Source organism: Capsicum annuum, chromosome 7 (assembly GCF_002878395.1).
Source record: "Capsicum annuum cultivar UCD-10X-F1 chromosome 7, UCD10Xv1.1, whole genome shotgun sequence".
In the NCBI taxonomy this organism is placed as follows: Eukaryota; Viridiplantae; Streptophyta; class Magnoliopsida; order Solanales; family Solanaceae; genus Capsicum; species Capsicum annuum.
Window position 1 is genome coordinate 77,706,939 of NC_061117.1, and position 17,498 is coordinate 77,724,436.

Consider the following 17,498-nt stretch of genomic DNA (forward strand, 5'->3'; position numbering starts at 1 on the left):
ATCCAACTTTTCAATCTGAAGGGGTTGTTTGGTAGCCTTCCTGGGGATGATCCAAACCTGCATCTGGTGAATTTTATCACCATTTGCAAATTTTTTGATAATCTAGGAGTGGGCCAGAACGCTATCCGATTAAGGTTATTCCTGTTGTCTCAGTCTGGGGAGGCAACATTGTGTCTGAATAAGCTTACGCCTGATTCCATCACCCACTAGAGGTAATCAAAAGCAGTGTTCCTTGAATGGTTTTTTCCACCCTCCAAAAGGGTACAGTTGAGGGACGAAATCAATAATTTTAAACAGCTCCCTACTGAAGCTTTTCATGAGACTTGGGAGAGATTCAAGAAGAAGCTAACATAGTGTCTGAACCATAAAATGATGAACCAACACTTGATAGAGACTTTATACAGGGCCCTCAACTCTGTAACAAAGCCGATTACAGATAATGTTGTTGGTGGTTCATTTGTTGATATGTATTTTCAAGATGCCTCAGATATGCTAAATAGGATTACCTGACAGAGTCAGGCTTGGCATACCATGGAGTCTGTGGTAGCTAGCCCCACTATTTTTGTTGTTATGTCTACTAAACAACACAGGAGAGATGAGGAGCGAGATCAAGACATGGCCAATCTAAAGACTCAGATGGACGTTCTCACCAAGCATTTATTGTCAGGGAAGACTAAGAAAGTGAAAATTGTAATGTCTCAAGACTGGGTGGATGTGGAGCCTGAAGAAGAGGTGAATTATGTTAATAATCAAGGGGGTTTCCAAGGCAATAGACAAGGAAATCAAGGTCAGAACATTTATGACAAGCCTAGTTACAAAGACAGGGAGCAAGGAAACTGGAGAAGCAATAATGACAGAAGTGGTTTATATGTTTCTCCTGGAAATCGAGAAACTGCTGTAACTAGCTCTGGAAAGATGTCCATGGAGGACGTGATGAAGAAATTATTGAAGGGAGTTGAGGCCACTAACACTGATGTAACCACCATGAAGACCAATCTGACATCCATCGGTTAGATGGTGCACTTACACTTCACTGCCATCAAATAGTAGGAGTAGAAGATGAGCCAACTTTCCACTGTATTCAACCAGAGAAAGAGCAGAATGTTACCAAGTGATATGGTTCAGAATCTGCGGAATGATGGCTCATATATGGTGATTACTACTAGGAGTGGTAAGATATTACCTGGACCTTCTGTGGGCAAATTTTTAGATGGTGAGGTAGTTGTTGATGAATCTGAAGAAAGCAGTCTAGTGGAGTCTGCGAAGCTAGATAGTTCTATTAATGCTTCGGAGAAGAAAAGAAAGAAGAAAGAGGAAGTGGTGTTGAAAACTATCCCAAGACCACCACCTTTCTTTCCTCAATGATTGAAAAAAATGGTTGATAATTCAAAATACAACAAATTCATGGCAATGCTCAAGCAATTGACAATAAATATGCCTTTTGTTGAGGAACTTGAGCAAATGCCAGGATACACGAAATTCATGAAGGACCTTCTGACTAAGAAAAGAGTTGTGAGCTACGAATTGGACGAAAATCTCCACCATTATAGCGCTATTTCTACAAGGACCTTGGTGCAGAAGCAGCCAAACACAGGCATATTTACTATTCCCTGTACAATTAGGACTATGGAATTCACCAAGGTATTATGTGATCTGGGAGCAAGCTTTAATTTGATGCCACTGATTGTTTATAGAAAGTTAGGTTTGGGAAATCCCACACCCAGCAACATTAGACTCGTGATGGAGGATAGGTTAGTAAAGCAACCTGTTGGCATTCTGTATGATGTGTTGGTAAAGGTTTTCAACTTTATATTCCCTGTAGACTTCATTATTCTAGATTGCGAGGTGGACTTCGAGGTGCCCATAATTTTGAGTCGACCTTTTCTCGCAACCGGAAGTGTGTTGATTGATTTGAGAGCGAATGAGCTCATATTCAGGATGAATGATGAAGTGGTCCAGTTTGATGTGGGTCAGTCAATGAAGAAACATGAACAAATGAGTGTGTTCTAAGTAGTTTATGTGTATTATGAGGACGAACAGGAAGTGTCCATAACTGAGCAACTTGTTATTGAACCTTTGGCCGTAATTATTCTAAATTATGATAGTGAAGGCATCGAAGAGTATGAAGAGACCGTTTGTGCTTTTATAGGAATGGGTTCATATCCTTATGCTTTTAAAAATCTAGACCTTGACCTTGCTAATCGACCAACACTACCAGCCAAGCCATCTAATTAGGAACCTCCAGTGTTGGAATTGAAAGAACTACCTGGACACTTATGGTACGTGTTTTTGGGCAACAGGAATACACTACCTGTTATTATTACGGCTGATTTGGATGAGCAATAGGTAAACGCACTTATTTCAGTACTTCAGAGGCATAAGAGAGATATATGCTGGACCATCGCAGATATTATTGGCATTTCCCCGGGCATCTGCACGCATAAAATTCAACTTGAGGAAGATTGTATTCCAACCATAGAGCATCAGTTCCGTCTTAACCCAATAATGCAAGAGGTGGTTAAGAAAAAGATTATTATGTGGTTGGATAAAGGATTGGTTTACCCTATTTCTAACAGCAAGTGGGTGAGCCCAGTTTAATGTGTTCCCAGAAAAGGGGGCATGACGGTGGTTACTAATGAAAGGAATGAGTTGATTCCACTCAAGCCTATAACTGGGTGGAAATTTTGCATGGACTACCGCAAGCTGAATTCTTAGACTCTGAAAGACCACTTCCTGATGCCCTTTATGGACCAAATGCTTGATCGATTGGCTGGAAGGAGGTGGTATTGCTTCTTGGATGGTTATTCCGGATACAAACAAATCTGCATTGTTCCCGAAGATCAAGAGAAGATGACATTCACATGTACATATGGCACCTTTCCATTTAAGAGGATGTGATTTGGGCTATGTAATGCGCCCGCCACTTTTTAATGGTGTATGATGTCTATCTTTTTAGACATGGTGGAGGATACCATAGAGGCATTCATGGATGATTTCTCTGTGGTGAGTGATTCATTTGAGATGTGTTTGGGAAATCTGAATCTAGCCTTCCAGAGATGTGTTGAATTTAATTTGGTGCTGAACTGGGAAAAATGCTATTTCATGGTAAAGGAGGGCATTGTTCTCAGCCACAAAATTTTTTAAAAAGGGATAGAAGTTGATTGAGCAAAAGTGGAAGTTATTGAGAAACTACCACCTCCCATTTTAGTAAAGGAAGTACGTAGTTTTCTTGGACATGCTGACTTTTATCGGAGATTTATAAAAGACTTCTCGAAGGTTGCAAATCCACTTTGCAAACTTTTAGAGAAAGAAGTGAAATTTTCCTACGATGATGAGTGCTTGAAGGTATTTGAATGCCTTAAAAATAAGCTGGTTGAGGCCCCTATTATTGTTGCACCTGACTGGTCAAAACCATTTGAGATCATATGTAATACCAGTGGTGTTGTCCTTGGAGCTGTATTGGGACAAAAGAGGGACAAACTATTTCATCTGATATATTACGCCAGCAAAGCACTGAATGGAGTGCAAAAGAATTACACTGTCACTGAACAGGAACTTCTGGCCGTAGTGTATGCTTTTGAAAAGTTTAGAGCTTATCTGCTTGGGAACAAAGTGGTAATCCACACCGACTATGCTGCCTTAAGGTATATGATGGCTAAGAAGGATACAAAACCAAGGCTGATTAGATGGGTATTGCAGGTGCAAGAATTTGACTTTTAGGTCAAAGATAGGAAAGGTTGTGAAAACTAGGTTGCAGATCATCTGTCTAGAATGGAAGGTGAATAGAAAATTAGTAATGAAACAAAGATAAATAATGCATTCCCTAATGAGGAGATCCTGGCTACCACTATGGAAAAATTGCCTTGGTATGCGGATTATGCAAATTATATTATGAGTGAGGTCATCCCAGAAAACCTTTCTTTCCATCAAAGGAAGAAAATCTTGCATGATGTGACTCATTACTTCTGGGATGAACCATATCTTTTTTGGAAATGTGTGGACAATATTATAAGGAGATGCATACCGTATATAGATGTATTATGCATATTAGAAGCATTTGATGCTTCCCCAGTTAGGGCTGACCATGCAGGCGACCGAACGGCTAGGAAGATGTTGCAGAGTGGCTACTATTGGCCAATATTGTTCAAGGATGCCCCCGAGTTTGTGCTGAAATATGACAAATGTCATAGGAAGGGGTCAATCTCCAAAAGACACGAGATGCCCTTGACTAAGATGCTTGAAGTGAAATTGTTTGATGTCATAGGCATTGATTTCATGGGTCCTTTTGTAAGCTCGTATGGGATGAAGTATATTTTAGTTATTGTTGACTACATCTCGAAATGGGTCGAAGCTATAGCATTTTTGATAATGAAGGGAAGAGAGTTATTTCTTTTCTCAAGAAGAACATCTTCTCTCGCTTTAGAGTACCACGTACTATTATAAGCGATGGAGGATCTCATTTTTGCAAAAAACAATTTCGAGCAGCTTTAGAAAAATATGGGGTAAAGCAGCACCGAGTGGCTACAACATACAACCCATAAACCAGTGGGCAAGTAGAGGTGTCAAATTGAGAGATTAAAGCCATCCTAGCTAAAATGGTGAATGCTATCCAGAAAGATTGGTCTTGAAAGCTTGATGGTGCCCTATGGGCATATCGAAATGCATTCAAGAAACCCATTGGCATGTCACCATTTCAGCTGGTCTATGTAATAAATTGCCACCTACCAATAGAGCTGGAGCATAAAGCCTTATGAGCACTCAAAAGGCTGAATTTGAATTAGAAGGAGGCAGCAGAGCTAAGACTGGGGCAACTAAATGAGATGGATGAATTTTGTATCAGGGCATATTAAATTAGCAGATCTGTATAAAGAAAAGATGAAAAAATATCACGATTGGAGGATAGAAAAATTAGACTTCCAAAAGGGTGACATGGTGCTTCTATTCAATTCCAGACTCAAATTGTTCCCAGGTAAGCTAAAATCTAAGTGGTCAGGCCCTTTTAAAGTTAGCCAAGTCTACTCATCTGGAGTAGTGGAACTTGAAAACAATGATGGCAATACCTTCAAGATAAATGGGAAACATGTCAAGTTTATATTAGTCCAAAAGAATCAATGAAAAGTATCACCGTTATCTGTCTTGATAAAGTCTGAAGTAATCGAGATACCTGAGTCATGCCGCGATGTTAAATCAGGTGTTGCATGGGAGGCAACCCATAAACCCCGAGATTGATCCATTCCAAGTATACTCTAACCCTTAGTTTAGCTTTATTTTTAATTTTAAGTTGAGGGTGTAGGGTAGGATGTTGTTGTAACAATTTTTGGTAGATAATTAGGAGTAATACAGGTACTTGAGGTAGTTATCTTGTTTTGTGACTTTTGAGCACCTCTCCGTTGATCTGAGTTTATAATAGTGTGAATTGCATTTATTTGTGACTGCGGTGCATCTTTTTGTTGCATTAGTCTGGCGACTTGACGATTTTTGCTGAACAAATTACATAAATCAGATAAGTAGTGATATGCAATGTACTTTTGTGCCATGTGTGTGAGGTTTGACTTAGCTCCTGCTGTGTGCCGAATCTAGAACTTGCACTGTTAGTCCTGCCTTGGTTGTAGGATAGAGGTTAGGAAAGAATTATAGGCCATTTTATATTATAACCCACTTTCAGCCTAAATAACCTTCCCAATGTGAATAATATCTCTTGATCCCTAATTTGAGCCTATATATTTGTTTCTTTCTGTGAAACCTCTCACCTTTCCATTTATCTTACAATGAACTTATTTTGGCCCTGGCCCTCCTTAGACACTGTGTACCTTGACTTAGGCAAACAACCTAAGTTGAGGGTGGCTATCATAGGGGTGTGTGATGAAAAATAAGCATGAAGAGAGGTAGAATAAGAGAAAAGAATAAAAAGTTGGATGTGGTGAAAAAGGAATAAGAAAAGAGAAAGTTGTGTTAAAAATGAAAAAAAATAATATGATGATTGAAAAGACCGCATCCATCTTAAGCATGTGTGATCAATAAAAGAAGAGGAAGAAAAGAAGGTTAAGAAGTGAAACCCTAAGAGTTTAGTATAGTGTCAAGGAGGCATAGTCACTCTAAAATATCCATGAATATCATACCAGCCCCTAGCCTACATTACAAGTCTAAGAAAAACCCCAAAGTGATCCTAAATGACCTACCTGAAGATTTGGGTACTGACTATAAGGGCAAGCCTATGGCATTTGACATGCAGTGTTTGGAACTTCATTCTGAGAGTGAGATTTGTGATTATCCCTATGTTTATGTATGTAAAATCTGATATGAGTGAAAAACGAATTTCTTTGTTGTGAGGGCACATTGGGTATGTTACTAAGTCACTGACTTATTCAGATAGTGTGATCTTGGTATGGCATGATTTTTATTGCTGAATTTTTATCACATCTTGATGCTTGCGAGTTGCATGCTTGTTCTTCAAAATATCAACAGTGAGTTTTAAATTGACTGACCTTAGAGATGGTGAAATTATTATGAACTAATATGAGTAGTTAGCTGCCAAATTGTACTTTGTATTCTCTTAGTTATGTTTTGGTTGCTTATGGACAAGTAATTATTTTAAGTTGAGGGTGTTGATGTGTGAGCATATGATAACACATTTGAGGCTTTTAACTCTAAATAATTGCAAGGTCTTAAGCAACTTTAGTTAGTTTTGATAAGTTTATGTTTGATTTTGCAGTTTAAGCTGATATAATAGAGAACCAACATGAAATGAAGCAAAGAAGTTAAAATTTAAGGAAATTAAAAGACAAGTGTTGCTGATGACATTCATGATAGGTCGCCATCCCGGTGATAGGCCATCAAGGCCATCGTCAGCCTTAAACAGGGAATGAGTTCCAGCTGGTAAAATCGATGATATTTTGTGATAGGCCGTCATACTGGTGATAAGTTGTCAGGAATACCGTCAGACTTGTCAGGACATGAGAATTGGAGCAAAAGTGTGACGACATTTCTTATAAGTCGTCACAGTCCTGATAAGCCATCAGAAGTTGCCGTCAACCTAAGACAGGACTAGTATAGATTTGAAAAAGACCTAACGACATTCTTGATAAGTCATCAGGATCCTGATAAGACATCACCAATAGTCGTCGTCTATTCAGAGAAAAAGCTGTAACCTTGATTTTGTTTTCTTATTTAGGGTAATCTATTTAAAGCTTTGTTTGAGGGTTTTTCTAGACATTGTCATTATTATCATTATTCCGCACAAGGTTGGCACTTTAGTTTGACGAGACATATTTTGATATCTTCTCTCTTTACTTCTTGACTTTAACAATACAACTATTTTTGAGAGATTATTATCAGTATTTTGGGATTTTTTTCTTTGTGATCTAATCTGCGATTCACAAGTTATTATTCATCTCTGTAAGTTTATCTTTCAAATCATGAATTCAATTATGTGTTTCGTTCGTTACATCATGAGTGGCTAAACTCCATTAACCTGAGTTATGGGATCTAGGTTTAGGTCTTGATGAGGTGCTAAGTATTCAAGATTCAAAAAGTGGTAGGATTTCTTGATAATTCTGAAGTTTTAATTAACGTCTGTTGGTTGCAAATAGTAAACACACCTGCTCTGATTTTCTTGAGAAAGAAATGAAATATAGTAGGAAGCGAATTATCAACAGGGACTCCAAAATACTTCGTTTAATAATCAGCACTGTAACAAGGTTGGTTAACCTGAGGTAAAATATGGGTAGTAAATAGAAATTCCCTAACTCTGAGAGGATTAGGTAATTAAACGCTTAAGTAGATCGAGAGACATTTAAGCATAAAATCAATAAAGATAGCTTGTTATCCTACCCACCGTGAGATTCTTGAACCACTTTTAGCATTTGTCATGTTTCGAAAGCCTTAGTGAACATAATTCTAGTTATTTCATAAACTCTTGATTTATAAACACCAAAAGTAAAGTGACAAACAACAACTTGTTAAACCTAAACCCCTCATTTCAGGAAACATTAAACTATCAGTGGATTAAATCGCAAACAACTTGAGTTCACACCATATTTTCTGTGGGATTCAACCCCAACCTAGTTGGGTTTTATATTGACATTGATCGCTTATACCCATTCAAGAGTGTAATTTGAGCATTATCACAATGCTTTATTTAACGTTACGGCACAACGCGAGTATCTTGACTACTCAGAATTCATCAAGATACCCACAGGAATATCCTCCAGGGATATCAATACATTCAATCACCGACACTACCCTTATGTCGGTTAGCTACTTCATTGACTTTCGAATATTGAATGTAGCCTCCTCACCATTAATTTGGAATTTTAACTCACCTTTCTCCATGTCAACCATATCTCTGCCTGTGGCCATAAACGATTTTTCCAATATAATGGGCATCTCAGTGTTAATCTCACAGAATAGGATGACAAAGTTAGTCAAAAATATGAACTTATCCACCATCAATATAACGTTAAAAGAGATTACCACAGGCTTCTTTGCTGTGCGGTTAGCCATCAATAGCAGCATCGAAGTCGATTTCGGAGGGTTCAAGCCCAATTGCTTGAATACAGCCAGTGGCATCAAATTAATGTTGGCTTCTAAATCATACAATGCTCTGGCAACCAAATAGTACTTGTTAAGGTGAATGCACTGGATCATATTTTTTCTACACCAAAGACCTAGTCATGCCTGCACTATAGTGGTGCATACCATCAACATCCTTAAATGTCGCTCCTTTCTTCCTGGTGACAAACTACTTCATGAACCTGGCGTATCCAAGAATCTACTCCAACACCTCTAGAAGAGGTATGTTCAAGATCCATTCTTTAGCATATTAATGAATCGCTTAAACTTACCTTTCTCTTTCTTTTTCCTTAATCTCCGATGATAAGGTGGGGGCGGTATCAAAATTTATCTGATTTCTGGCTCAATGACCAGACCCTTAACTTTATCTTCAGTAGCTTTAATATTATAACCTGTTACCTTCTCAGACTCAACAATAGTTGTCTCATTATCAGTAGTTTCTATAATAAGTAATGAGGGATCCATAGTAGTGATACCACTCCTCGTGGTAATAGCAAGTACATGACCATTTTTTTTAGATTTTACACCGTGTTGCTCAGAAGGGTACCTGGTTGCCTCTGGTTTAAAGTTGCAGACATTTTCCCAAATAGGTGCTCCAACTGCTTGATTGTAGTGGCATGTGACTCAACCTTCTAGGTAAATCCTGAAATGTTAGTCTTAATCTCCTTAAGTTTGATCTCTTGATTTCCCTGACCCTTCACCAACTTAGCCAACATCTCTTCTATTCTAGATTCTGTATCTCATCTACCAGGTAGAATATACCTATCTCTCTTCTCTCAGTAGTCATCCTTCTTTCTTTGATCACCATCTCGCTATGGTCTCTATATCTGTCATAATAGTTTCGACCTTGGTTCCCTTGCCCTTGGGCTCGGAAACCCACCAACTGATGATCCAGATAATTTGCTTCCTCATTTAATTTTAAATCGTAAGCTTTGAAAGTTGACCCCTATGTTGCTACTAGATTCACCTTTTCTAAAGTCATTGCTACAAGCTATTTTATAAGTATCCCAGGATCAATTCTTAGAAATGAAATCTCTTGAGCTACTATGTCATCAGCTACTTTCTGGTAACAGGAGGCACTAATAGCATAAATGCCAGATTTTTTCTTAGCCTCTTGAGTTTTCCACCCTCAGTTAGTGAGTGAGATTTGTTCTAACAACTCTAAAGTTGCCTCCCAGCATAGTATCATAAAAGCTCCTTCATATATGGTTTCTTCCATGGCTCTAAAGCTGGTGGTCAGGGCTCTGTAGAATATCTCTAATAAGGTCGTCCCTGATAACCGATGATTGGGCACATAGTCAGCTTCTTCTTGAACCTAAACCAAGACTTGTACATAGATTTTGACTGTAGCTATCTGAATTTATAAATCTCATCCTTGAGCTACAATATCCTTGATGGAGGAAATATCCTATTCAATTATTAATTGCACAACTTATTCCATAAAGTGATAGATCCTCTTGGTAGTTCCCCTAACCATAAAGACACTTCTTCTATAAGTGCGAAAGGTAAAATCCTCAGTCTAAGTGCTTCTTGATTCTCCCCTGGATTTTTGTATGAACTGTAGATCTTGAGAAAATTGGCAAGGTGCAAGTTTTCATCATCTGTAGGATGACCTACAACACACCCTTCAGATTTAGATGTTGGATTATTGCACTCGTGATGTCAAACTTGATGCCTGGGGGTAAAATAGGAAGAACTATGGCTCCAATCTCTAACGGCTTAATGTATTCCAAATCTTCTTCATCATCTATATATAGTTTCACACACTGATATGTTGGGATTACTTAAACACGGGAAACTCTAGCTCTGTTCTAGTTTCCACCAAGTGCTGCTTAGCGGTAAGTTGCTTGTCTCTGCTTATCTAGATTTGTCTCCTTAGCTGCTCACTGAGATTCTTTCATTGCCTTACTCTCAGCTTTATCTTGAGCTAATATCTCACTGGTCTATCGATCAATGATATCCTGTACCACTTCGGGATAAGTAGAAGGTACAACATCACAAACCCCTTTAGGAGGTTTATTTCTTTTATGCTCAGACATCCTACTAGGTATTTATAGGATCCTCTTTAGATTCTGATTCAGTGGGAGTAAGGGATTTCCACTACTCCATGCTCTAGTCATACACCGGCATATGCCCAACTAAGAACAAAAAGAAAAACCCAAAAATTGTAACAACTTCAAATCACAAATCAACATCGTGTTCCCCAGCAATGGTGCAAAAAATTTTAAGACATCAAAATAACAACTCCTATTAGTTGATGATATGGTCACTTTCAAAATACAGTAATTCAATAGAGGTTGGGGTCGAATCCCAGGGGAACATGTAGTTTTGCAGATCTCATTAGTTGTAGTCAACGAGCGAAACAAGAAAAGTAAATAGGGGGTTTTATGTAGTAATCTCTAGAAAGTAACTATATTGACTATGGTTGTAATCAATATAGGTGAACACTAGGATTGTGTTTCCCCTTGCTTCTCAACTCCACAGGCTTATCATGATTTTTTGAACTAATGCAATACTTCGCATGCAGAATCGATAAGGTATGTACCTTTTGCAGTCTTTTGGACGAGAAAAAGGATTTCACCTTTTACCTTTAGAGTCTCAGGATGTTGCCTTACTAACCATTATCTTGATTCCAGTTAACTATTACCTTTTGAGTCTCTATTTATTAGATGAAACCTAATCATATTACTAAGATACAACTAAGAAGTGTGGATGGATAGTTAAACTCCAAATTACAATTATTTTTATCTTTTCCTAGTCACTGATCCTCTTTTGGAGTAAGTAGCAATATCTAGGTGGGATCCTAATATGTGTACCCATTAAGAAAACTATCATACCGAAGATAAAGCAATACATGCATGGCTATCAGTTCAGAACAACGAAATAACTTCCCCTACTTCATCAATTTTCCATGGTTTCAACAATCCTAGCTATGCGTTTTAGCCGCTCATGCTTGTGAAGAAATCAATAACATTCATATTCAAAATCATGGATGAAATCACAATAATAAGATTTTATAAAATCCACAACCATAATTGAATTAATGCACCAAAGTCAATACAAGAAAATCCCAGTATCTAAATTGGATTTTGGAATCAAAATTTGTTTGTGAATATCAAAAGTGAATAACTCCTACTAAAAACACATAAAGGGTATTTATAGTACATAACAAAACCCTAAAACCAAATCCCGAATAAAATAAGAGAAAATCTGGTTGGTGGCCATATGTGGTCTGCTCCCGTGGTCTGGTATTGGGCGCAAGTAGTACCTGCAGTCCTGACACAAGGCGCAGGTATCGAGAGCAAAAATCCTACAAGTTCAGATCTCAGGATTTTGGACTTCTGGTACTTGCTTTGTCTACATGTAATCCGTAGATCCTACATGCATCCACATGTTGACTTGGTAAGTGTTGGGAGTCATCTTTTCAGCCTTCTTCGATTCCTGAACATGATTTGATAATAAACAAGCTGAAAAATATCCCGAATATCCATAATTGCTCCAAAAAGTTACCAAAAACACCTTATTCACGAACTAATCATCTAAAACATTGTTTCCTACAAAATAAATCCAAAATGCATCATATCAAACAAAATAACCTTACCTTGTTTTAAGCATCAAAAGTGCTACTATAGCACATCATGTGTCAGCTAAGAAATTACTGTGATTCACAGTCAGTAGAAGGGAGTTAGACCCATCAAAGAACAAGACAATTCAGGATCTACCGCCACCAAGGACCAAGAAAGAGGTTATAAATTTCTTGGGTGTTTGAATTACATTACCAGGTTCATTTCCCAATCGACGATCATATGAGAGCCAATTCACAAGTTGTTGAAGAAAAATTCATTGAATGCATGGATAGGAGAATGTCAGAAGGCTTTTGATAGAATCAAGGATTATTTTTCTGCTCCTCTCATTTTGGTTCCACCAAGGGAAGGAATTTCATTGTTGCTTTCCTTGCCAATCCAAAAAAATACTTTTGGGTGTGTCCTTGCGCGACATGACAAGGCCAATAAGAAAGAGAAATCAGTCTACTACTTGAGTAAATTTTCAAGCCATATGAGGCTCGCTACACTCTTGTTGAAAGGACATGTTGTACTTTGACCTGGGTCACACAAAAGTTGAAGGATTATCTATCCTCATACATAACATATCTCATTTCTAGAATCAATCCATTGAAGTATATATTTCAGAAAGCCATTCCCATGAGAAAGTTAGCAAAGTGGAAAATGTTGCTGAGTGTGTTTAATATCATATATGTGACTCAAAAGAAAATCAAGTGGCAATCCTCAGCGGATCACTTAGTTAAGAATCCGATTGATAATGAATAAAAGCCACTTTGAACTTACTTCCTAGATAAGGAGATTTTATTTGTGGGAGAAGACATTGGAGAAACATATCCTAAATGGAGATTGTTTTTTGATAGATCAATAAACTTCAAGGGTTCGAAAATTAAAGTAGTTCTTATGTTAGAAACAGGCCAACACTATCCAGAAACTGCTAAATTATGCTTCCCATGCACCAATAACTTGGTTGAATATGAGGCTTACATCTTATGCCTTAATTTAACACTTGACATAGGTGTTCAAGAATTTTTAGTCATTGCAGACTCAGATTTACTAATTCACTAAGTACGAGGATAATGGGCAGTAAAGAACTCCCAGATTACCCCTTATATAGAACTGGCATAGGATTTGTGTGAAAGACTAAATGAAGTTGATTTCATACATATCCCGAGGATGCAAAATAAGTTTACTGAGCCTTTGGATACTATATCTCCATGATTAAACACCTAGATCAGAGTTACATCGATCCCATAGAAATAAGCTTAAAGGAGAAACCCACACATTATGCACATGCGAAGAAAAAGCCGATGGAAAGACATGGTTCTTTGATATTAAGAGGTATTTAGAATATGGAACGTATCCTGAGGAGGCCAACAACAATTAGAAAAACACAATCTGGCGTTTGGCAAAGAATTATTTTCCAAGTGAGGAAATTATTTTTTGAATAACTCCAAACTTAGGATTCCTAAGATGTGTTAATGTCGCGGAAGCTACCGAACTAATAAAAGAAGTACATGTAGGAGTCTGTAGGACCCACATGAATGGGTTTGCACTTGCTAGAAAGATTTTTAGAACTAGTTACTTTTGAATGACTATGGAAAATGACTGTAGCAAGTATGTGCAAAAGTGCTGAAAATGCCAAATACACAGAGATTTGATTCGGATGCCTCCACATGAGGTTTATGCAATGAGTTCACCTTTGCCTTTCGTATCGTGGGTTATGGATGTTATTAGACCAATAGACCGACTGACATCAAATGGGCATAAATTCATTTTGGTTGCTATTGATTACTTTACTAAGTAGGTAGAAGCTGCCTCTTATAGAGTTGTGACCAAGAAGGTGGTTGAAGAGTTTGTCAAGAACAACTTGATTTACCAATTCGGGGTGCCAGAATCAAGCATTACTGATAAAGGGGCTAACTTGAAGAATCAATTGATGTATGAGATTTGAGATCAGTTCAATATTGTTCATCGCAACTCAACTACATATCTTTCACGGATGAATGGAGTTGTGGAAACCGCCAATAAGAATATCAAAAAGATCTTAAGGAAATGGTTGAAAATGATAGATCATGGCATGAGATGTTGCCTTATAATCTACTAGGGTATCGCATAATAGTTTGAACCTCAATTGAGGCAACTCCTTATCAACTTGCTTATGGGAATAAAGTTGTGATACCTGTCGAGGTTGAAATACCTTTATTAAGGATTATTCAAGAAATCAGATTAAGAAATAAAGAATAGGTTCGTTCTCGCTATAAACAACTCATGCTGATTGATGAAAAGAGAATGGTTGTCATGTGTCATGGACAGTTGCATCAACATAGGATGATCCTTTCCTTCAACAAGAATGAAAGAGTTTGAAAATTTGAAGTTAGGCAATTGGTTCTCAAATACATATTCCCTTACCAAGAAGAATAAAAAGGCAAGTTTGCTCCAAATTGGCAAGGGCCATATATAGTTCGAAAGGTGTTATCCAGAGGAGCCCTAATCCTATCTGAGATGGATGGTCAAGAGTGGACCAAACCAATCAATTCCGATGTGGTATAGAGATATTATGCTTGACGAAGTTTTTTTTGTTATTATTTCCTTTGTTTAGTTGTAATCGCTTCCACGGAAGTACTTGTTTTTTGTGATATGTAATTACCTAGAATCCATTCCCTTTCATGTAAAAATTCCCAAGAAAGGGATACGTAGGCGGCCTATGTCAGCTTTGGTCAACCCCTTAGGAGAATTTATGCTTCCCTTTCATGTATAAACTACGTGATGACATACATTCTCAAGAATGAGATACATAGATTGCCTATGTCGGCTTCGGTCAAATCTTTAGATTTTTTTATACATCCCTAGCGTAGTCCTGAACTATTTTTGACCTAATTCCTGCTTCAATGGGATACATAGGCACCGTAATGGCTCATTCATACAACCCCAAGAAATGAAAACTGGGACAAAATTTTCAAGAAGGAATCTCAAAAGTTCAAAAGAAGAAGATCATTATCTAACCAAGAGAACAAAGACCAATAAAGACTTCAATCCTCTCAAACTGAGATTATCTCAAATAACATTAAACTAGAGCAAAATTTTTAAGGAAGGCCTCAAAATTTCAACCAAAGTAATATATTTCAAATCCCTCAGCACCAGAGGTCAAAGGTAAGCTTTAGAAATCACCTGCTTCGACAAAGTCTAGATAGGCTAAATCTCCCGCCATGACAAAACTCTTCATAGAACTCTCTGGCAATGATGATGAGTCTTTGGAAATCCTCCATCAGATGTCGGATATAGTCGAGCCTTAAGAGCAAGACGTTCGTTTGAGTTAGTATATGACATGATTGGTAGATATTTTCTAAAAGTTATTACAAAAGTTTTAAAACTAATTTTTAAAAAAAATTAAGACTATTTTGGAAAATCTCTACACATCTTTTTATTTAGTGGTTGCCCAAGCATCTATTGGAACGGGGAGCCAGGGTGAAAGTCCAAACATGACGGAGCACCCAAAAGATGTCATGGAGCAAACCAAAGATCTAAGGAGGTCAACACGGAGTAATTTTCACTCAAAACTAACCATTTTTCTGTGGATGCAAGGATCAATACACAAAGTGGAAATGTTTTTTGAAAAGTCTCAAGCAAATTGGGAATTACACTAAAGCATATAATGATTATGAATGGTATTTTTAGATAGCCCAAAAGACGGGTTCAACACCCATTCCTCAAGGACTTTTTGAATTGTCTATATCATTTCAAGAGATCGTGAATGACAAACAAAGGCGTTTTATCCTCTTTATGAATACTTTATTTAGAACTTTCCTAGAAAATAGTCGCTAGAAAAAGTGAATTTGTGTTTACTAAACACTTACTTTGAGTGCAGGTGTATTCAATGGAGTCGGCATAATAAATACACAATCAAAAGGAGCACTCAATAGCAGGAAGACCAAAAATTCATTCTCAAAATTTTACAAGAAGCGAAGTGAATGGTATTTCAGTAAGCGACATATGAGATTTCCTAGAAATTGATAGTTCAAGGGTCATTTATAAGCCACATAATTTGAAATAGAATAGTGTGTCAGATTACCTATGAGTTGATAGTCCATAGGTCATCCGTAAGTCGAAACAACATCCTAACTGGATAGTGTGCAAGGTTACCAAAAAATCAATAGTCCAAAAATTATCTCTAAGCCGCAACTAAATCCTTACTAGAGAATATGTGAAATTACCAAATTGATATGTCAAAGGGTTTTCTATAAGACAAGTCATATCCAAGATCGATTATGCGCAGGATTACCCAAAGACAATTGATTTAAGAGATATCTATAAGTCATATTGTATCCAATGTCAGATAATGTGTAGGAATACCTGAGAGCTAGTGATTCGAGGGATATCTGTAAGTTATCTCTTATCCAAGGTCGTATAATATGCAGGATTACCTAAAAAGCCATCAACTCAAAGGGACATCTGTAAGTTGCGTCATATCCAACATCAAATTATGCGCAAGACTATCCAAAGATTGATAATTCAAGGGAAATCTATATGTCATATTAATACGAAAGATATGCAAGACTTACCCGAGGTCACATACAAAGGATCATGATCAATAGTAGAAAAGGTTATCATTCCATATACAAAAAGCATTACAAGTGACCAAAAGGATTTTCGCATCAGCATAAGATTACACAATTGCATGGCGTTCTACATAGAGCATTGTCAGTGTCTGAGAGGGTCACCCCATTTTGAAGACATCTTTAATCGACAAAAGAACTATTTTATTCAACAACCAAGAGTGTTGTTATGTTTTTTATTACAAATTATCACCCACTAAATAGGTACATGAGAGAACGACTTCACTTTTCAGATAACAACTCACACGAGATAGGGCAAAAATACAATATACCTCTTTCGTAAATTATGTTTATTACTAACATTTGTTGTTTGAGATATTGTTGAGAGCATCCGAAAGAATGAAAATGTCAAATCAAAACCACAGGTGCAGACGACTCCAAAAAGGACGCAGCATATCGTGGAACTTTTTCTTAGCATCAAAATGGGACATAGTCTAGAAAAGACGTCAAACTCTTTAGATTCAAGCTAAAGGATAATTGCCACCATCATTAAACCACACTCTTATTAGCAGGCATATGGGTATTTTGGGATATTCTAGTTTTAGCTTCACCTTCGGGATATTTCTAAACTCATACATAGGGTAACCTTCTCTTTTCTTCATATCTGAGTGACAACACACTTAGAGATTTGGAAATTATGTCCGGATAAATTCTTACTCATGGATGTGAAGGGCTCCGCATTCATGGTTAAGATGTTACAAGCCTCTTTTTGATAACTCGAGCGACTTGTCACTCATCCTGAGCCAAAGAT